Genomic DNA, 16,013 nt, shown 5'->3' on the forward strand with positions numbered 1-16,013 from the left:
GGGAAACAGTAAGAGAGAAAGAGAGAGAGAGAGAAAGGAAGGAAGGGAGAGAGAGAGAACTTTCAAACAAGGGACTATGAGAAGAGAATTATAGGTCTGGCATGGTGGAAGCTTAAGAGGCACTGAGAATGTGAGGGAGTAACTGGTAACGTCAGAGAAAACAGCATTAATCACAGAACTGCCTGTGAGTCAAAATACTGTCCATTAGACAGAGAGGGAGCACTGCTTCATATGAACCCTGTACAAATGTTCACAAAAGTCTCAAGCAGAAAATGCACTTTCACTCTAAGAAATACCAAGCATCCACCTGCAGAAAGCTTGCTTCTGTGGAGCAGGCCTGGGGTTTGTCTGGGGCATGATGAACTACAATTTGTTGGAGTAGTTTCATCCCAAGACCAAGACTGGAGTCTTGGTAATACAATATTGGGTGTCTAGAAAAGTTTGTCAACTTCAGAATCTCAGAGCCAAGAAGTAAGATACAAAGAGATAAAACATGAGAGAGCACCCACTGATGACTGGAACAGCCAGGGACAGGGGTGTGCCCTTAAAGATTAGCTTCTGGGAGACTGAGTAGGCAGATTGGCTGTAGGAAATCAGTTCCAGCTCTGACAAGTTCTAGAGAGGCTGGTGATGGCTTCCTCTGCCTTAGGACAATGGTTCTCAACCTTCCTAATTCTGTGACCCTTTAACACAGTTTCTCATGTTGTGGTGATGCCCCAACCATAAAATTATTTTTGTTACTACTTCATAACTATAATTTTGCTACTGTTTTGAATAATAATGTAAATATTTGATATACAAGAAGAGATCTGGTATGTGACCCCTGTGAAAGGGTCATTCAGCCCCCAAAGGGGTCATGACCTACATGTTGAGAACCACTGTCTTAGGGAGATAAAAGTACAAAATGATAAGATAAAAGTATGACTCCCACCGTTCAGCATTTCATTAAAGGGAAGATGAATTCATGATTAAGAATGCCAATCAGAGAGAGTTGGGGTTGTCATGGGACTACCAACTGTTGGGTGTACTTTCTTGGGATAGACCATTCAAATTCTTTAGGCTTCAAATTTCTCATTCATAAAAATGGAAATAGTATTACCCATGCACTAAGGTTGCTGAGTGGTTTACTCTAGAGACTTTGGGCCATGACTGGATTTCCACTGGTGTCCCTCCTTGTGGTTTTTCTCCAATGTATAATATATTTTCTAGAATAAAACTGTACATCCAAAACTAGGAGAGCATCAGAAGGTATGGGAGAAATACCACTGTCCATGTCTCTGTGACACCAGTTTTTCAGTTGTTATATGGCAGTACTGTAAATTCTCGAGTTACCTATATTATCTCCGTGACAACCCTACAAACAGGACAGAGCAATTCACTCTATGACTATATTAAGAGAAAGAGAGGTAGAGGTGGAGTTGGCACACAAGTGAGAAGTGATAGCATCATCCAGCTCAGGCCCTGTAAGGCCCAGAGTTAGGCTGGCAGGTGAATTCAAGAGTGGCTTTCCAGATCTGAGGCTGGAAGCAAGGTAACAGCTTCGAAGCAGTGAGGGACAGGTCGAGGCCAGCAAGTTAATGGCTGGTGAGCAGGAGAAATGGGTGGGTGTGGCTCTGGCTTAGGATAACTACAGCCATGGAAAGTTTCCTGACAGTTGACACTATGGACATGAATTTGGACATTTGGACCTTCAGGGATCTCATAAACAACAGAATTACCTGAGTGCAGCAGAGACTGAGTTTGAAGTCATCTTCTGAGACTAGTATTCTGCAGACACACAACTCTGGTGTAGACCATCAGATTTTGGGATTGTTTTGAACATTTTCAAATTATTACAAAGTGTATTGTTAGCAGTTCTGGAGTTTTTGTTTTACTCAGTATCTAGGTCCTCATAAATCTTATACTGTCACCTTGCTGGAAATGTTTGAACAGATGTGGCTGTACTTCCTCACCCATGCAAGCTTGAGTGATCCAAGTTTGTGTTCCTCTGAGGCAGGAAAGTTTTGCATTGATGTTTCAGGCTTCCCCGGACACAGGGAGAATGTGATACCTTCAATAGCATGTGGCAGGCCATCCAATTCCTGTCCATTCTTTCTCTTCTGCCTGGGCAAGGACCCAGAGTTAGGCTGGCAGGTGAATTCAAGAGTGGCTTTCCAGATCTGAGACTGGCAGCAAGGTAACAGCTGCGAAGCAGTGAGGGACAGGTCGAGGCCAGCAAGTTAATGGCTGGTGAGCAGGAGAAATGGGTGGGTGTGGGTCTGCAAATGAGAACAACACTCGGCGAAGGACAGCAGGCAAGCAGAGCGCCGACTGAGAGGCTGAGCACAAGGCAGACAGGTGATCAGCAATAATTACGAGTCAAGTTTCTGCAAAGAGCTGTGCTCCTCAGGCTGGCGCAGCCCCTCCGCAAATGAAGAAGCACTGGGCTGTATGCACCCTGGGGGTTTTCAGGGAATGCTATGGTATTAACTGAAAGTTGAGAGAGAGAGAGAGAGAAAGAAAACTTCAAGGTGCAGGAAGCACAGCTAAGCAGGAAGGTAGTATAGTCATAGGCAACCAGTCCACTTGAGGGACATAACTATCCCATAGAATAATTTTTTAACATGTGCTACATTTGAGTGAAGGGACATGAAAGATGTAATGGTAGGGACAAGAGTGGTTTTTCTTAGAGGAAAAAAAGAGCATAAAAAGTCCAGAGAATTATTTCAACTATGGGAGATCACATGCCATTCATGTCACCACTATCTGATAATTCTCTGAAACTCTTTTGCTGTATAATATTCTGAGGTAGTTGTGGTAGCCTCAGCCTAGAATCTGAAGCTGTGGGATCACCAACATGACCTGACGAATGGAGAATTCCCCTCCCTGACTGCATGTGTTGGGCCACAGCCCGAACACAGACTCTGAAAAGTTTTGTTTAAGGCAAATACCCAGCTATTCAAGTGGCTATTAAATACGAGTGAATTTCCACTTATACTCGGGCACTCTTCCTTGAATATTTGGTTATTCCCAAAATGAGAAAAAAAAAATGAAACACTTGTGCTGTCAAGGGTTTCAGATTAAACACATACCCTGGGGTGTGAATTTTAGGTTCAGGAAATAAAGGCCTCCAAGAGACAACTAAGACTAGCTAAAGGACTAAGCCATCACAGTGACATATTTCAGCATTTGCTATCATCGTGATTAGAACTCAACAAGTGCTATCGTTGTCATTATAACTCAACAAGAGACCTTGAGGAGTCACTTCACTGAGATAGAAAGTGTAATGCATTCACCAGTGAAAAACGGTGACCTCATTATTACTGTTTGAGACAAAACCCTGCCCTCAATGACGAGAAGACTAAGGCGTCTACCTTACCCCATGCACACAGACACATGTGATTGTCATGCAAAGTCAAATATGTCCACAAAGGAAGGAACTGTTGACCAGGAGGGTATGAGCAATCTCTCTATGTTAGCAGCTATCTGAGAAAATTAGCTCAGGGCATGGTCTGCTAAGCATCGTATTTGAAGTATTATCTCATTAATCTTTAGAAAAAGGTTCACCAGGCCAAGTATAGTGGCTCACACCTTAATTCCAACACTGGGAGGCAGAGGTGGGCAGATCTCTGTGAATGTGAACCTAACCTGCTCTGCATATCATGTTCTAGGCCAGCCAGGGTTACATCTCAAAAAAAAAAAAAAAAAAAAAAAAACCAGCAATAACAAACTTTAAGTTGTGATTAATTATCATTATTTCATCTAAGAGGAGACTGAATCTTAGATAGTGAATAATTAATGGAAGTCTTAAATTTATTATTTGGGGAGAAAAGTGAGATGCAAATGAAGGTTTGTCTAAATTTTCACACAATAGATTTCCTGTAATGGGAACAATATCAGAAAATACACTACTAGGCATTTTCATGTATTCTAAAGGTTCTTCTGAAAAACCGTGGAGGTGATTGTGTAGAACAGTACTGATATACTAAGGATGCTACTGACTGATCAATTAGTAGTAAGCCTAGAGGGATTCTTGAAATCTGGGTTCAGCATCTTGTTTAAAAACATAAAGGGTTTGATCTGGGGAAGGAATGAAAGGCATAGTGTGAGCTTTACAGAAACAGCCCCTGTGGCCCAGCAGTCCAGTCTGCCTCCAGTTCTCTCATGCTAGAATAACAGCACTAGAACACATAAAAAAAAAAAAAAAAAGATCACCAGAGAAAAAGCCATGAGGCTGTGAAAGTGAGCGCCACGGCAGGGCTTTGAGTAAGTACTTGATGAGACTGAAGTTATTGGTAGTGAGGGAATCACTTTATGTAGGGCCAAACGAATCAACTGTAATTTTAGCTTAAAGTACCACTACAGGGATTGTAAAATTTTTCCTACCTGAATAAAGACTACCTGATTTGTAGTGTGGAGTGAGAATGTAGCATGACCAGAGGCTCACAGCACAGAAAGGGGACTCCTTGTGATTGTAGGACCAGACACTAGAACAGAAAGAGCTATGATGCTCTACAAATGGCCCACTTAGAACAGCTAGAAAGAAACAAGGCATAAATGAGTCAAAGCCAGAGGAGCCATGGATAGAGAAGACAATGGTCTCCAGAAGGAAACCACCTGAGGAATAAGAGTAGGAGTTGCCATATGCTCAAGACTCAAAGACAGGGCCACTGTGAACTCTGGGATCATGCCCAGTTAAATACTGATACATTGTTTGTACCTAATGAAGTGTTAAATTGATGAATGAGTGGATGGATGGTCCAAAATTACACAGCAGCTCATGCTTAGAGGGTAAAGTCTATGCTGGACCATACGCTCCACACCCTTGTTTTACCTTTGGAGAAACATACAAAGGGCAATTTTGAGAGCTCCCAGAAATGAATATTTAGGGTGCACAGGCATGGGGGACACTAGGAGGCAGCAGGAAAAGGAAACACTAAAGGGATCTGAGGAGGAATAAAGATTTAAAACAAGCTAAGTGAAAAAATATGTGGCTTTTTAAATTCAACATTCCATGGCATCATGGTCCACATGTAGACTGGACTTACTTTTTTGTATTTTTAAGTTGAGAGTCAGGGAAGGAAGGAGGGCATGCCCATGTGAGTGTAGGCCCCACAGAGTCCACAAGAGGGCACCACATATCTTGGAACTAGAGTAATGGGCATTGAAAGTCACCTGACATTGTGCTGGGAATCAAGAACAGCAATCTTAAGCACTGAACTTACTCTTGTCAGGATAAAATTTGAGAATATACATTCTACTGATCTTTGACTCTGAAATGTTGAAAAAAACCTGCACACAAAATCTACACTCGCAGCTGTAGCTGCTCTGTGCATACTCGTGACTAGCAAGCTTGTGACATCCAGGTCCTAAGCTACAGACATCTCTGTCCAGTCATCCTCTTGTTTGTACATGGTCATTGTAAACACAGGAGGTTCTTTACATGACTCACCAAGACAGGAAGCGAGGTGAAGAAAGACAGAATTAAATAAAGAGTATGTATATTTAGTAGCATGATTATGAAATCAACATAATGTGATATAGCTCAATTTTATTTTTCTCCCTTGTTCTTTTTTTTTTTAAAACTTTTAAGAAAAGTCATAAATCAGCCACTAAGATTACCACAGCACACTGCAGTATTTTCTTCTAATCTTTTGGCTCTATTTTTAAGGAAATCAAGTTAGTAATACTAGTATTTATTTTTCTTAAAACTATTTTAACTATTATTTTAAGCCTAAAAGAGTAATTTTGCTTCACTGTCTTCTAATTATATTAAATCATAACTTGACCAAAGACTATGGGGATCTTAAAGGCATAAGTATGTTACCCAATCTTTTTAATCAAGCTCTAAGTAAATGATATTTGCCCCCATTATGAGAAACATCAACAGTAAACATTACAGATGTTTAATCTTCACTAATTCAAAAGGGGTGAATAAAATCTAATTCCTGCATTTAAATATTCATTTCTTTGCTAGTAAATTTGAACATTTGGTGATACTTGTCATCATTATTTCATCAGGACATATTCTTTGCTTCTGTGGCTGAGCATTAAATTTTAAAAAATAAGTTACTATTCATAATATATTAAGGATATTGATCAATGGGTGTGCCTTCAGAAAATATTTTCCCCAGTTCATTTCATATATTAATATTTTTCAATGAAAAGTAAGTGCATTTGATTTACTGTCATGCAATATACGTAAAATAAAGTCTATTTTAAGTATTTATAAGTGAGTAGTTCAAAGGCACTGAGTATCCCCACTTTGTTGTTTAACCTCCAGAATGTTCTATTGTTCCCCCATTGAAACTGTTCCTATTAAGCAATTCATAGTGATCCTTCTCCTAACCTTTGCCAGTCAACATGTGGTAGTCAAATCATTGTTTCTGTCACCTACCAGAGGAAACAGGGCTGTGGGAGGTGTTAGCCTTGGCTGAGAATGTCAGAGGCTCCAATCCATGGAGGCAGAGTGGAGGTGAGCCCCTACACAGCTGCAGCCAGGAAGCAGAGATGAGGGGCCAAAATGCCAGCTTCCCCTTTCCCCGTCTAGTTCTCTTTGGGTCTCTAGCCTACGGGACAGCGCTGTCTACAGTCAGGGCTCATTTTCCCTTCTGGTTAATCCCATTGTACAAGGCCCTCAAAGATGCTCCCAGAGGTGGGCTCTTCTGATCTCTGGGGAACCACTTAGTACAACCAAGTTGGCAATCAAAATGAAGCATCACAGACATGCTGCTTTCCATCTCTGGATTTGGCTACCATGGCTAGCACTTGCTAAGTGGGATAGTGCGGCATTATCTACCACTCAGTGTAGTTGAGTGAAACATACTGCTAGGTTTATATGTGCTGTGGCATATATGTTTGAACTTTTCTTTAATTCTAAAAAGCGTGCCTACATGTATATACACTATGACTTCCTGACCCACTCATGCATTGAGGACCACTTGGCTTGCTACTTCCTCTTGGCTGCTGTGACTAATGTTCCCCTTAGCACAGATGCATAAAGGTCTATTTGGGTCTTTGTCTCCAATTCATTTGGGTATAGACATAAAAGTCATGTTATGGGATCACCTAGATATTCTGTTTACTCGTTTTGGAAAGCCAGAATACTATTCTTCATATAGATATCAATATTTATTCTCAGAACCAACTTGCCAGGGTTCAAACTTATCTCATCAATATCTGTTTGAAATATATATATATATATATATATATATATATATATATATATATTCTAATTTAAAAAGAATATTTAGTTTATGTGTGTGGGTGCTTTGTACTGTCTATGTGCCTTTTTCTAACAGAGTCTATAAAAGGTAGAAGTTGATGTTATGGATGGTTGTGAGCCACCATGTGGGTGCTGGGACTCAAATTTGTGGGTTTTAGAAGACTAACACATGCTCTTAACCACTCTGTCATCTCTCCAGACCACATCATTTAAATTTTTAAAATTACATTTATGAATTTACTGTGTGTGTGTATGTTTGTACGCATGTGAGCATACACGTGCACATACTCACACCATCATGTATGTGTGATAGTCAGATGACCACTCATGGAAGTCAGTTCTCTCCTTCTACTTTGTGTGTTCCAGGATCAATCTCAGGTCGCCAGGCCCAGAGGCAGGCACCTTTACCCACTGAGCTACCATGCCTAGCCAAATAATCATCTTTACCAATAGATATGAAATGGTGTTTTAATTTCCATTCCCCATGATGGCTAGTAATGGTCATCATCTTTATAGGCATAAAATGCTGGTACAAGTTTTATTAAATCTTTAGCTGTGATTTAGAGAAATCTTTGTTTTCTGACTATTACCTCATTTGCTTCTCATCTTTACGGAATCATCTTGAACTTGGGCACTAGTTTAAAACTAAACTCATTAACAGAGCATCATTTAATAAGCTGTTTTCATTTCTATTGTTCATGTAACAATGGCACCTATGTTAAAATCCTCATATGGATTGAGTGGTGTTTCTGAGTTCACATTACAGCTTCCCGTGGAGTCACATGCATTGAGTATGTGAGCTACTGAAGTGATGCTTTAATGACAAGCAACAGAAGTCGACTCACCATGCCTCATCCTGTGCGGAACTACTGTCATCTGATGTACTTGCTCCTTCAGAATCACTAGCATTCTTGATTCAGAGCTGAATAAGGGAATCTCAAGCATCTTGAAGAGAAGATGTACACTGAGTTCTAACAAAACAACACTGTCAACTTTATCTTTGCCCCTGGAACATGACACATTTTCAAGTTTGTTCAGGAATTATTTTAAGTTTCCTAAAAGGTTACTTAGTTACCAATTATTAATAAATGTCCCAGATACTTTTTATATTTTGGTATACTTTTAAGAACACTGGCCATATCTTCATTATATTGTTTAAATAATTATTGATAGACATAAACACACACACACACACAAAACCTACTGATGGCACATATGTGCATGTGACCACCTTATTGAACAATATCACACGCTTTCAGTTAACTTGAGTTTTACTTGCTGAATGTTATTTTTAATATTAACAAAACTACTTTTTATTTCAGAATTGTTATTGTTCCTGCTTTATATAGTATTACACCTACTAAAACACTTGGAACAAATTTTTTAATAATGGGAATAACAATTGGCATTGTTATCTACTTTCATAACATAATGTGAATGTTTCTCATACTGTTAGAATTCTTTAAGACCAAGACATCTAGGGTTCAAATGCAGACATTCCTTATTTCTTTACAATGTTAAGAATGAAGGGTTTTATTTCAAGGGTACCATTAATATTTCCTATATAATTCTTACCAAATATTTTGTAAAGATTATTTGCTCTGGTGGGCAGGAGAGGTGGTTCAGCAATTAAAGAGTGCATATTGCTCTCACAGAGAACCCAAGTTAGCTTCCAGGTATGCTGGGTAAGTGTTCATAACAGTCTATATACTCCAGCTTCAGGGAAAAGCCAAGCCTCCAGCTTCCACAGACACCCATATGTGTGTGCATATCCATACACCACACATGACACATACATAATTTAAATATATTTTCGACATTATTTTCTATTTTGGCATAATAATATAATATTTATGGAAGAGGGTTAGTCTCCTTCGTTGCTCAGAGCAACAGCTGCTGAGTATTGTAAGGTAAGTGACAGTGGAGAACACTGGACATTAGCACCAGCGAGATCAGAGCCTTGGAAGAATCAGAGACCTGGGATCATGGCACAGTTAAGAGACTAGAGAGACGGCTCAGTTTGCAGAGGACCTGAGTTCAGTTCCCAGCTTGCACAGGCATGGTGGGTGGCTCACATCCTCCTGTGACTGCAGCTCCAGGAGAACTGCAGGCTTTGGCCTCTGTGGGCACATGCACTCACATACACTTACCCACACATAGATACAATTACCCTTGAACACAAAGGTGCCACGAGTCTCAGTGAAGACACTGTGGTCCTGAGAGAGCGAACACAGAAATACACAATGGGAAGCAGAAACTCGTGCCAGAGACACCATGAGGTGCAGAGGGGATTGACTAGAGTTACACCTCAGAGTGATCAGAAAAGTCTACCTTTTATTCTTTCTGTATAATAGCTGACTCTGGGTCATTTTAAATATGAGAGAAAGGGTAATTTAAACCATACACCAAATCAATTATAGAGTTACAATCATAAATGGAAGCACAGTGAAGCAGATAGAACAGTATGGGATAACACATTAATTACTTTAAGCAAGAGAAAGTTATTTAAAATACCACCCACACAAAGGGATCATCCACAAAGGAAAACATTGATGAGTTTATCAATATTAATTGAGCAATTGTGTCTCACCAAAAACACTAAGAGTGTGAAGAGGAGAGCCACTGAAAAAACCTGCAATTTACAGATCTGACGGGTAAGTTTACCCAGGGGGGGCAAAGAACACTTGCTTTTTCAACAGGGGAAAAAGAGAGATACAGTATTAAAAAGTGTGCAAAATGTGGGCAGTGGCAGCACAGGCCTTTAATCCCAGCACTCAGGAAGCAGAGGCAGGCAGATCTGTCTGAGTTCAAGGCCAGCCTGGCCTACAGAGTGGATTTTAGGACAGCTAAGGCTACACAGTGAAACAATGTCTGAAAAAAAATGAATAATAAAAAATTAAAAAGGAAAAAATGGACAAAATATATAAGCAGGTTTTTATAAGTGATTAAAATATTTTTTCACCATGATTAGAGTTCTAAACAGCAACAGCATTTTATCCTAAGCGCTCTCCTTTGCTCCTCTCTGATCCAGGAGAAGGAAGGAGAGCCGAGCCATGTGTGGACCAAAAGGTACAGAGGGCAGACATCAGTCCATGCTTGTCTATCTATCCCATCACCCCGGGGCTCTTCTATTTTGGTTGGCTGGCCTGAATTTGTAACAACAATATACTTCTTCAAAATCAGGTTCACTAACTCTAATCTTCTGACTTTGCTTTTGGCCTCAGGATGTCTCCTTGTAAGATATCCTAAGCATGCCAGGCAGCGGTGGCGCACGCCTTTAATCCCAGCACTCTGGAGGCAGAGCCTGTCGGATCTTTGTGAGTTCGGGGCCAATTTGGTCTACAGAGAGAGATCCAGGAAAGCGCAAAGCTACACAGAGAAACCCTGTCTCGAAAAACCAAAAAAAAAAAAAAAAAAAAAAAAAAAAAAAAAAAAAAAGATATCCTAAGCAGGGTGGGAGGTTGAGGGGTTGGTGAAACACAGGCGATAAGGAAGCAGGAAGGAGGACTAAACGGGGGGATGGAAAAGGAGCATGGGAGGGAACCAGATGGAGCCTGGCAGTAAAGGGAAGGTGAGGTGGGGGACACAATGAAGGAGACCAGAGCACAATGTAAGAAGATGCCAGGCTGAAACCCACTCCTTTGTGTGACAACTTAAATTATTAATACTAAAGAGTCGCTGTAGAGTTTGGTTTTGATCCTTTGACTAACAGTGCTTCGGGGAGGAGCGAACAGGTCACAGAATGAGCCCACTGTCTTTCCTTAAGAATAGCAAATATAAAAGCAATTCATATGGCTTTCCTATCATTAAAAGTTCTTAAGCCAAAGTCTTCCTGGGCTCCACCTTAAAGGAGTGCATGGCAGCACTCACCCCTTTACTCTTTGCAGAACATTTAGGGTTGTTACTTCTGTTAGTGCTGAAGAAATCCGTGCAGACTCATGCTGCTATTTTATATAAAATCTTATGACAATTTGACTTTAGTCCCTAATGATGAACTTCCGGTTCTGATCTGGTTCTGTACACAACTACTTTCCTGGTCTTGGTTTTTTTAATGCTTTCTTCTCTCACATCTTACTAACAGAACTGTGATTTAGGGTGGGTTTCACTTAGATTAAATTAATACAATGTATTAGTCCTGGAAGGTACAATGTACAGATTTTAAAAGCAAGACAAAGGGAATAGATAGTCTCTCCTGAGAATTAAGATAGCAGTCTACAGCCAGATCTTCAGTTTGGCTACATTCCACATCATCAGTTAACTGGGCTCACAGAATGCTTCCACATTTTAAAAAGATGATGTCAAGATTTAACCTATGATTTTGTTTTAAGAAACCTGTCGTGTTTCAGAGAATGAGACATCCCCTAACTAGTATAAAATCATTATATGAGTAGTACTGAGAATTATAAAGGGTAGGGTTCTCCACCAACCCTTTCCAAACTGGTCACTCTATTTTTTTCATTTGTTTGTTTGTTCTGTTTTTTGTCTTTTTTTTTTTTTTTTTTTTTTTTTTTAACGCAGGCCGTGTTTCGTGTTGGAAAGAAAAACAGGCCTGGAAAGAGATGAGAAGGAAAGAGCCTGGAGATCAGAAAAGGGAAGTGGCGAGTGTGGGGGTGTTGGGGAGTGTGGGGGTGTGGGGGGTATGGGGGGTCCTGCTGATGATAGAAAGAGGGAAGGGGGTTCTGCTGGTGATCAGAAGAGAGAAGGGAAGGTCCTACACTCAGATTTTATAAGATCACTTTATCAAACCCAGAAGAACACAATGCACCTTGTTCCTTGAGAGGGGACCATGGGCAGGTGGTGAGCTGCCAAGGAAAGAAAAGGTCAGGTCAACAGGGCCAGAACTTCACAGGTGCTTCTCCCATTCTAAAATTGCACCAACAATAACCTGGACCCCACGCTCCAGAACAATACACCCAAACATCTCAAAAGGTTTATTCCAACCATATGCTGGAATCAATTGCCAAAGAGGTTTCAAATGTCCCTTCTCAGTCCCAATGCTCCCTCCTCACGGCCTCTTCACTTGCACAGCTCCACAGAGCACATCGTAACCTAGGGACCTGCTCTGACGGACTGAACACAGCAGTGTGTCCCTGCTTCTCTTCATTACAGCCACTGATGACCTGGCACTTCCTGAGGCTCTACCGGAAGGCCTCTATGGTTTTCCATTGGTACCAGAATAAAGAACAGGGCTGAGGGTCCAGAACTCATGTCCCTGTGCAACTGTGAACACCAGACTAGAACTGATTTAGTTATAATGCAATTTCCGTGCATTATATATCACCCTGAAGACAAAGTAACTTAAATCTTCTGGGAGAAAACAGCTACCTGTTTTTTTCTTAGTGATAGGGTTTAGCTTAACCAAGGTACCATGTCCAACAGTACAGGAAGAAAATGCTAGATTTCAGGTTTCAACCCAAGACATTCTTCTGAGAACCTCAAATCTACGCTACATCCTAGATGGTGGCACTTAAAAAAAAAATCACTCCTGCCCAAAATTATCGCTGACATTCCTGAAGAATCCAGGTAGCTGCATCCTGTAGAACCTGTTTCATAATTATTACGCAATGCTCAGCAATCTGCTTCCTTATCTACAGAAAGGACATTATAATCATTTCACTTGAAACAGTCCAAAGAACAATGTTGATATGAACAGGGAAAAATATTTACCAAGGGCATGGAGAGATAGAGAGACAAGTGATTCAAATACAGTGTAAGAGACTGGGGGGTGGTGTACTCCCAGAGGGACTGTACAGTTGACAGTAGGTTGCACAGCTGAGAAGGATGGAAGCCTTTTCTAGGAGTTGGGAAGCCAGTTATAGAGTTATCTCCTGAGTCACCTGTGTGGGCTCTCTATGCAGATAGGCAGGTGGGCGTCTCTCTGTGAGTGGTAAATCTTTAAAGTTAAGTTGGTTCTCTAGAGACTGCTGATGCTGGGGGTCATTGGGATCCTGATGTCCATGGAAGACACCGTAAGGCTCCCAGTCCCCATTGCATGGTAGTTAAAGTGAGGGGATTATGATTTTACTTTGTTGCTCTTCCTTAATCATCTCAGTCTACATGCCTCCATGAATTTGTGAAATGAAGGCTGACCATTCACAACCTGCGTTCTTCCTCCTCCTCGCTATCTGCTTTTATTAAACACCCATCAGGGACTCAAAGAGCCTGTGAATCATGCATCTTCCCCTTTAGCATCCCAGGTTCCCCGACACACTCTGCCGGCTCCAAAAATCGCTTTAACAGTGTTCAAACTGTAATTTCCCTGGCTTACCTCCTTCTACCTTTTGGTGCCAGTTTCCACCCAAGCACAGCTTTTGTTTTTCACATTCGAACTTCTAAGTGTTGCTAGGGAAAGTAGCTGGCTGTGTGGTCCACAGAGACCACTGAACCCATCAGTTTGTGACTGTAACTTCACAACAAGGCCCTTGAAAACTCATGGAGTTCCTAGCAATGATCAATCAACTTCTCACATCCCCACATAAATGCACCACCACGCCTTCAAGCTCTTCAAGGATCCCTGGTCCCTTCCCTCCGAGACACGACTGAACATTATTCCACATGGGGAAAGCATACAGTACAGGGCAATCCCCTCTGCCTCAGGGCTTTCAGGGAGACAACCGAGTTTCTTTTCTCTTGGCACCGATGCATCAAAATTTCTTTTTTCCTCGATTTTGTACCTTGAAGTCTTTTCAATTGTACCTTCATCTTTTATTTCTGCCTCAGCCTGTCCTTGCTGTGAGCTGCCCTCTCTCCCTGCTCAAGCCCTGTGAAAGTGTAGTCTGTACTCGCTGGTTCTGGTGATTCACTGCCTGCTTCCTCTTGTTATGAGGTTTGCACTGCATTGGAGAAACCTGCCTTAAAACCATCAGTGGCCTCCCATTGGTCAATCTACAAGTCACTTTTAGCTCTAGTTCTCTTCAAACTGTCAGCACCTGACACATGGAGTCCTTTCCCCGTTCCCTCTTTTAAAATTAGCTTGCTCACTTGACTTCCAGATTTCCAGAGAACTGAGTTCCATTCCCAGAACCCACATGGTGGCTCTCAGCCATCTATAATTCCAGATCCAGGGGATCTGACACCTCTTCTGGCCTCTGCAGACACCAGGTTTGCATATGGCACACAGACATGCTTGCTGGCAGAACATTCATACACATACAATTAATTTACAATTTTAATGTACAGGAAAACATATCACAAGATGCCTATAACAAATGTCAATTGTGGCTTTATTCATAGTAACCCAGAACTGAAAATAACCTAATGTCCATCAGAGAATGAGTCGATTCACACATCATGGCATATTCATTGAAGGAGATACCATTTAGCAATGGGAAGGTATGAGCCACTGATGGAAAAACCTTGAAAAACACTTTAAGTGAACAAATTTGGAGACAACTATATTATTTTACTATTATGGTGTTAAGGAAAAACAAACTGAAGACAGAAATAAATGTGGTCTTCAGAGGCTGGATGGGCAAGGGTGTATGAAGAGACTTTGGAGATTAGAAACGTATCCTCATTTATATGGTCATGGATGTGATGGTGCCAAGATTGCAAATTCTTATGAAGATTTGCTGAACTATACATTCACAGGGAAGGAGTTTTACTATGTGTAAATATTAATTCAACAAATTATATACAAATAAGTATATAAATGAGAGGGTAATTACAGAAGCAAGTGTCTTGATTCCCATTTTATATCATGTAGTTAGTAACTACATAGCTTGAACAAGCTTTTATTTCTTCATGTGTAAAACTAGAACATGAGTAATGTCTCCTTTGAAGAGCTGCTGGGATGAGACAATGCCTGCCTGCTAACATGTTCAGTACTATTTATTTAAACATGCTAGTAACATGTGTAGTGTCTGTTCCATAGTGGTTGCTCAGCCGAGTTATCTATTGATTAGATGCAAGTATAATATAATGAATGATCTCTAAAGTCCCAGAAGAAAGACACAGAGCTAAACTTTTTCATAAATGGTCAGAATATAAAGAATGAACAACTTGATTGTCTGGCCATAACTGAGATATCTTTAATACCTTTTCAAGGCTCAGGACACACCACAGATGAGACAGAAAGAGATGAGGAAGCAAGGGTAGGGGTGTGGAACACTAACTTCCAGACATAACATAGCTGTTATTCTTTTCACCTCATAGAAGCTGCAATTACACGTACAAGACTTCCACAGATTGGACCTGTCAGTGCTCTGTTGTGAGTGGGGAGGAGCTTATGGGGGCCACACCTCCTTGATGATTCACAAACAGCCGAAGGCTGAGGGAGGAGAAATATATTTCAGTGGTGTACACACTGGTAAGGCACATATGCTCTGTAAGCAAGTTCTCATCCAGGATCCTGTAAACAACACACACATGCACACGTACTCACACACACACTCATACACATAGACACACACACACTCTCTCTCTCACACACATACACTTGACAAGAAGTGGATTATTGGAAAGAGGAAGAAGATCATTGGGAATGGTGGGGGGCAAGAGAAGGTAAGAAGTGATGTGAATATGATCAAAATACATTATGTATATTTATAAAAATGATGAAACTCATTATTATGTGTAATAATATATGCTAATAAACATGTTTTTAAAAGATTTAAAAACAAGAGTTTTGCCTGTGAACTACATTGCCTGGGAAATTTCTAGAATCATGGCTGTCCCCATGCCTGCCTTCTTTCTCATCCCACATCAAAGCAAGCCTCTGCTCACAACCTCACTAACTCTTCAAAACTGATCACCACGGGCCTTATGACTCAAGCCCCATTTCCTGCCAGGCTGTTTCTTGACCTTGTAA

The sequence above is a fragment of the Peromyscus leucopus genome, chromosome 15, assembly GCF_004664715.2.
Source record: "Peromyscus leucopus breed LL Stock chromosome 15, UCI_PerLeu_2.1, whole genome shotgun sequence".
Classification (NCBI taxonomy): domain Eukaryota; kingdom Metazoa; phylum Chordata; class Mammalia; order Rodentia; family Cricetidae; genus Peromyscus; species Peromyscus leucopus.